The sequence below is a fragment of the Octopus bimaculoides genome, chromosome 20 (genome assembly GCF_001194135.2).
Source record: "Octopus bimaculoides isolate UCB-OBI-ISO-001 chromosome 20, ASM119413v2, whole genome shotgun sequence".
NCBI lineage: Eukaryota > Metazoa > Mollusca > Cephalopoda > Octopoda > Octopodidae > Octopus > Octopus bimaculoides.
In genome coordinates this window covers 2,294,508-2,303,007 of record NC_069000.1, presented here as the reverse complement: position 1 = coordinate 2,303,007, position 8,500 = coordinate 2,294,508, and positions in this window count along the sequence as shown.

Here is an 8,500-nt window from a genome sequence, read left to right as displayed (position 1 = left end):
ATATATATATATATATATATATATATATATAAAGTAAAAACAGCTGTAATTCCATCTTCCTTTTAAATTTGTATTCAGAATCATTTTATGTAGTGTATTGTTTCTAAAGACAATTGGATATAATTTAAGCAAAATCTTGCCGTTATCTTTAAGAGAGGATAAGAACATGTAGTTGTTTCTTTAATGTGATAATTGAAGTGGTGCCCAAGATAAGGATATACGAATATTGCTGTAAAATGAAAGGGAAAAATATACAGGAACAAAGTGCCATTCTAGTGCTTCAGCTCTTCAATAACTTCTTGAATTTTGGTAAAATCCACTTAATTATCGCATAAAAGATGTGAAAGAACGGTGGAATAACAATCGCCATTGTTCATTCGAAATGTTCTCGCTATATATTCAGGTAACGCTTTGTGTTGATAAAGTAGGTTTTGTATGAGTGATGAAAGGCGTTTTGTGGTGTGTGAGATAATACTTACGACCGAGAAGTGCCGTTTACGTTGCTGGGTTTCTTTATTTCTAATGTGCTGCAAGAATATTCTTGCGGTTAATAGGTTTAATCCGCGGCGATGTGCTTTCAAGTTTGACTCGATGTTCTGCTGAAGGCCATTTGGTCACCCTCTCCCCCTCCATAATGTCTTTTAAGTGTAATTGTATAGTCGGTTGTTCATTCCGTTAGTTGTAGCTTCTTTAAATGTACTTGGCAAAAACCAGTGATCGCAGACACCCTATTCCTTTGTTGTGCACCATCATCTCTTTCTGGTTCACATGTGTCAGAGTTTACTATATGGAAACCATTTTATCTGTGATAAAAGTAAGTTGCTGTGATAACAGTAATTTTTAAAATATCTTCATAATATTGGTACAAGGTCTGCAATTCCGGGGAAGGAGGTGAGTTGATTACATCCACCCCAGTATTCAACTGGTATTTATTTTCTTGAACCCGATATGATGAAAGGCTAAGTCGACGTGTGTGGAACTCGGTATATAAAGAGGGACGAAAAGTCGCTAAGCATTTTGACTGGGTGCCATCCCGCCGCCATATCATTTCCTAATATTGTACTTTTGGTAAGAAATAACAGTATAACAGGATTGATAGCAGATTACATTATTTATTGGCAACTACTAATCTCTATGCTGAAATCCCACCCCAATATATTTGGCCTTTCACCTTCGAAGTATGTTACAGGTGAAAAGTACATTTAATTTTGTCTCTGAGCGATGAACAGCGTACTAAAATCAAAGTAGCATTTTCCTAAGTAAGCCATTAACAGAAATGTAATCAAATACCTTAGAACGGTACAGATTGATTTTCTTCTTCAATGTGTTATAACCTAATATATGCACCTAAAATAAATTTTATCACTAATGCTTAATGTTTCACTCAAGTATCTGTGCGTTTATGTTTTTCATCTTACCACTCGTCTTCGTAAATGTTCTTTCTCTTCACATATATATAAGTTCTCTATGTTCATGCTCACATACATTGGAAATTTGTTGTGTTTTGCCTGCACCTTTGAGAAAATGTAAGACCTCTCAGCCTGAAGTAAAATTCCAACTTAAAAATTTAATATCACATTTCCAGAGTAAGCGATTTTCGCTGATATTTCATTTTAGAAAACCACATCGAAATCTGGTGACTGTTTTGGTGCACAGGAACAGAGTATTAAAATAATGGTGTAAAGTACCTTTAGCAGTGTTCACTTAGTTCTCCAGCATTAGAGAGACTGAGGTATCTCTTCCACTTCTTGGGAATACAAAAACAAGAACATCAGCACTTGAATTAACTTATTTTGAGGTTAATCTCAATTGATGTTGTTTAACTCCGACTCAGCTTGGTTTAGGAAATATATGAAGAATCGCATTCTGTTATTCTGTCTTTTATACCTTTCTTTTGTACAGATGCCATGTTACTTATATTACACTACACATTGGAGTCTGTAAGATGGCGGATAATTCAAGAGAAATGTACGCATTATTTGTATCAAATCAAATTGCCTTGTAACGGCTTTCACGTTGGTTCATGAGAATATTGGTAGTTCGTTGTTGTATTATTCATTTATAACCATAAATATTTGAGTTCAAATCCCACCGATACGGACCATGGCTTTTGGGTTCCAAGGTCGATAAAATAATTTCCATTAATAAACTAGAAGAATAATCATTCGATTCTATCCTTACCATATAGTGTGTTGACCTTGTGCCATTGTAAGAAATCAATAAGAATTTCTAGCGTTATATTGATTTTTTGTCTTTGGCGTCCTATGTAGTAATAATAGGAATGTAAACACTAGGTTATCGACTTTAGTATTCAATAGAGAATAATAATCTATCAGATTTATACTATGATGAATGATGGTCGACGCTAAAGTAACATTTCAGCTGTTTCAGATAATTTAATGTATCTTGGTGTCGTTCCGTGTCAAGTTATTATTAAAGACTTTTGAGACGCCTTGTAAGATCTATTGCATTACACACCAGTTTCTCTAACGACACAACGATCAGAAGGTATATCAAGTTTATAGCTGCACACATTTATTTTATTGTCTGCCTAATGGGGTTTTATTCAGGTGAGAAATTCTAGACATCGTATTATATCAAACTAGTCGCGTTAAAAAGAAATTGACATGAATATCGATTTAGACCAGTAAAACATATGGAGAATATACATTACAAAAGGGAGGATCGGTCAATCACATCGATGAATAATCAATACGAGCTCTAATATGCATATGTACCGATACCGTTATTAAACTCCCGACTGCCAATTCGATACATTTATTCCCACGTTTAACCAGCATCAATTAGTTCAGATATGAGGCAATATTTATTATTCATTTTATTATTATTATTATTATTATTATGATTTTGTTTGTTTGGTAATAAGGCGCAGTCTTGATTGCACAAGTGAAGAATTGTTCTTATCAACTACGCTGGCTTGTTTTTAATCCCATTCTACCAATTTTGGCTGTTTTCATATAAAGCTTCGAGTCGACTTGTGAGTGAAATGATAGCCAAAGACGCTGCGTGTGCGTGTGAATGTGAGTGAGTGAGTGATGAGTGAGTGCGTCAATGAGTGCGTGAGTGAGTATATGGGTGAATGAGTGATGAGTGAGTGAGTGATGTGTGAATTTCCCTATGGAAATCCCCGCATTTTATCACCGTCTTTGTATTGTCCCATTCATCCGTTGTCCTGGAGATAAATGAAATAAATCAATATTATTAATACTACATTATGTACATTTGACGGATATTTGTCCTCATCTTGTTTGTTGTTACATTTGATAATGTAAATAATGCAAATAATGCACATAATTCCTCATCGCTTAAATTCTTAAATAAAGAACATTATTAATACTGTTATAATGGAGAGCTGGCAGAAACGTTAGCACACCGAGCAAAATGCTTAGCGGCATTTCGCCAGACTTTACATTCTGAATTCAAATTCTTCCGATGTGGACTTTGCCTTCCATCCTTTCACATTCGATAAAATAAGCACCAGTTGAACGCTGGGGTCGATGAATACACCCACCCCATGAAACTGCTGCTCTTCTGCAAAAATTTGAAATCTATATTATTAGTGTTGTTATTGTTAATAAAGATGACGTTATTATTGTTGTTACTGTGGTTATTGTTAAATATCTATGAGAGATCGCACATCTACATCGGGTGGCTGATCATTGTTTTCGTGGGACAGAGCAACCTTGGCTGAGAAAAAAATGAACCAGAAGAAGTATATTTCTTATATTTGAAATTAATCCTATAAATAATTGTTATTGTCCTTCGTGTTATAATCCTTCCCTGTAAAATGCCACAATAATTGGAGATTATTTTGTTGAACTTGCGCAGGTTGACTCAATTGACTAAATGTAAATGTGTGCAGCATTTAATCATAAAATTAGGCGGTAATAGAAGACTGTCTGAACGATTAAATTGTTTGTTATTTAGGTGTGATGACTATATTTTGATAAGCATTTGTATTAACATTTACGTTAGAGAGACTAAAGTTTGTGATGGAAATGGATTACAATATGTGCAAATGAAAAATCGACAACTGAACGGAACGTAATGTGCCAAAATCGTTTCTCTGTTATTTGTTACTTGTGGACAAATATAAACAATCCGTAAAATGACATTAATCAAAAGAATAATGAACAGCTGGCAGTGATTCTGGTCGCACAGATCTGAATATCATTTACAACACAATCGAACGCTTAAAGGGAAAAAAATCACCAAAACTCTAACCTGAATGTTTCACACAGAAAATATTATTTTTTGAGAAGAATGTAAAATATTATATAGCTAGAATAAGAATATAAATCATTCGGACATTTGACTGCTGTCATAATTGTGTAACGTAAATATAGTTAACACAATGGTACAATTCATCTCCCGAATATGGTGGGCAATTCACACGGCTAGTTTTATGTTGTAGTATAATAGCTAGGTTATAAGAAATGCAAACAAACCCAACGCGGTGGTATTGCTTTTGAGAATCTTTTGTATACAACAATAGATCGCAGGTAACATATATTCAGCAGCAACTCACAAAATGTCAAGAGTGTATTTTATTTGGTCTTTGAGCGTTTAATAACATACTAAAAGTATTTTAGTATTTTACTACGGAAGCCAGTAACAGAAAGAAGACTAAACAGCTTGGAACAGTAAAGAAATGACTTTCTGTCGACTGTGTAATGCTCCATTACTGAATAATATGTGTTCATAAACTATAGTTTTGCATTGACGTCTAATGTTTATCCAAGCAACTGCACATTTCTTCATAATGAAAACTACTATTCTTTGCAAATATGCTTTCCGCTCGCAAATATACTGTTTTATCGAATCCGGTTCATGTATATTGCAATTCAAATGATAATGGTAGCTAAATTCAGAAGGAATTACCATTTCTCGACTTAAATAAATAAGAAAAAAATGGCATCCGGAATCCGAGAAAACTGCAGAAAGCCAACATTGGCAAAAATAACAATAAAATCCAATCTAAGTTTCCGAATGTAAGTTCGGTTGCCATGACGAGTGAAATTTTCCAAGATTTTAGAAACGTCTTTTGAAAAGTGAGACTTTTATAACCCTCGAAACGACCTTGTGTAGCAAGAAATGGAAATTATCGATGGATTTTACAAATATTAGTATCTTGCACTCAATAATCAGTTTTATTTCATTAATCGATTTTATTTCTACTTTAAAATAATCAACAGCAGATTATAATAAATATTCATGACTTATATTTCCATATAGGGAGGACCTCGAGCAGTAACAGATAAACAGCATTACCCCCGATATACAGCAAGGAGAATGACATCGATCAGGGAATCTGGTAGTATCGTTTGAACAGAAGACACACACTTGATGCACTCATTTAAGGGCATCCGTTTAGAATACCAGTTACCACTTACTAAGTACATTTCTGCAATGAATTAGTCAAAGAAGAAAGAAGTATGTAGGACCATTTTTAGAACGGCTGGGAGGAAGAGAGTTATTTTCAGTCGCAGATATCCCAGTCAAATGAATGTAGCTCAGAGGAACCTGCAACGCCATGAGTTTTGTGGGCTTTCTCAAACGACCAACTGCATAAATTAATGTGAGATAATCACTCTGTATAAAGTGGTACAGGTTTTGTATAACAGAAAAACATAGTTGGTAGTATTCAGGCTACAGGAAATTTTTCATGTTACTGACTGTTGTCTCTGCATTCAGGATACGAAAGTTGATATCACTGTTGATAAAACTATGGTATGATACAATAATAGTTTGTCATGCTACAACTTTTAAGATTTATTATACCGATAAATATATCTTTGCATATTAGAAAATGAAAATGCTAAAACGAATACATTGACAAAAATACTTAAATTAAACCGAGAGTAATATGTAAGAAAATTTAATTAACTTCGTTAATTAGAAATCGTTCTTAAGCAATGATAATTTTTTTTTTTTTTATGCTCGACATATGAAGATAAACTTTGAAGATGTAAATTTTTGCTCGGAATATTATGGATAAAAGTACGCCATTAAGCGGTAATGTCATTTGAGATTCTAATTATGACTGGAAATAAAAAAAAACACACACAACAATAAACAAATTGTTAGTTTCGTTTTTCTATCCTAAGAGTTCATAATTTAATTATGAAGATTTATATCAGTATTTAATTATCTGACTTTTAATGAGATATTGAAATGCATGAGAAGATTACATGAGTAATATGACGTTTCGGCCGTTCAACGTTGATGAGTATGATATAAACTTCCACTGAGGCATCGTATCAACATCTGCTTGCAACAGGAAATATCCTCATTATTCAAAAATATATTGAAGGAGTGATATGATTGTCAATCTAATAATAGTCATTTCGATTTATTATTATTATTATTATTATTGGGAGACATATATCTGATTCACTACAGCTTGAGATATATCTCACACATTAACTGTGCAGATATGAATTTCTTATAGAATTTCTTAATCTATTTTAGATTTAAATATAAAGGATAGATGCAAATGATAGATGTTTTCCTTTCGGTAAATTATATATTAAAAATAAATTTACATTTCATCGTGTAGTGAGATCCTATAAAATAATATAATGTAATATAATGTAATATAATGTAATAGAAAATTCACATTTTCTATATTCTTCTAGAAAAGATATGATCATTTTGCTTACATAAGCATTCGTTCAGCCAATTTCAAACAATGAAAGGTGTTCATGCAGTGACGATTGAACGACGTTCTCTCGTTTCGGATATGGTACATTTATTACTACACCTGACAAGGACACATAAAAGCATACCTACATACACATATACTCATATGTACAGATGTATATAAGATGTATATATGTATTTAAATGTATAAACGTATATACATAAATGTGTATGCACATACGCACACATATATTTATTTATATATATATATATATATATATACTCTTTTACTCTTAGTTTCAAACATACACCCATACATACACACATACACACACACATATATATATATATATATATATATATATATACACACAAACAAACATACATATTCATTTACTTATATATTTATCGTAATTCACATCTCCGCTGAAATAATCGTTGTATTCCTTTTAGGTATGCATTAATAGTATGTCGGAATTTAATCCCAAATGTTTTCCATCTGGGAACTATAAGCAATCACTGCTTAATTTGGATTTTTAATCTTTCATTTTCTAACGCTTCCCTTACTACGAGTATGTTCTTTATTGTAAGGCATATCATTGACAACGATTTCTATTCCAATTTTTACATGGGTTAAATTTCTTAACATACTCATTTTGCTGTTTTAGTGGAAGTAGTCAACACTGGTACTTCTTTTGTCTAATGCGTGTGTGCGTGTGTGTTTACTTATACAATACATACTTACAACGGGCCGATTTCTGTTTCCCTCAGTCAAATCCACTACATAAGACTTTGGCTCACCCAAGGCCGTTGCAGTAGGCACTTGTCCAAATCGCCACGCAGTCGGACTGAACTAAAAAGCATATGGTCGAGAAGCAATCGTCTTACCCTGCAGTCACGCCAATAAATATTAAAGTCTCAAGTTATATATCGAAGTTTATCAAAAAAAAAGTTGTAATTATGAAGTTTATTTCACTTGGCAGACGTGTATCTACATTAAACTAAAGTAAAATAAACATTGAAAAGTCAGCATCCAGCAACACTAAATCCAAAATATACAATTGCGACGAGAACTGCTAAACCATTACGTCGCATTTAATATACGTAACATGTTTAACAATTTCGCTGTGGCACAAAACACCTCTATAAACTATGGAATAAACTTATAAAGACAAACTTGAATATCAATCACCTAATGAATAATTAATAGAGTACTATGAAAAGAATATCCATTAAATGGTAAGTATCACACCGGGTTGGGATTCACACTGCGTTCTTCTTTCTCTAGAATAATAAAGAAAATGATTTGCTTGTGTTTTTTTAGTGTGTTCGCCATTTATTTGTCTAGTGTTTGCTTTTCGTTTGTTTTTCCATATCAATTCATTCAGAAAATAAACTGGAATAATTCTTACATTAAATATAGTTATAAAACACTATTATTTATGTATAAATACCTGACCGCAGGACAAAGCTTTTTATTACTGCTACTTGCCAATTTCGTCAAACTGAACTTACAGCGTCAATACACAAGTCTCAATTTGTGTGTGTGAGTATAAATATGTGTATCCGTGTGCGTGTGTGTGTGTGCGTACGTGTGTGCGTATGTGTGTTACGTGAGTGACCTATGTCTGTGCATGTGTGTTGGGGAGTGTGTTGTATGTACATATCATATACAAGCACACACACATACGTATATATATATACTTATATATATAATTACATACATATGTATCTAAGTAAATATGCATCTATATATATATATATGTATATATATGTATATATACATGCACACACAAAGGCACACACATACATATATATATATATATATATATATATA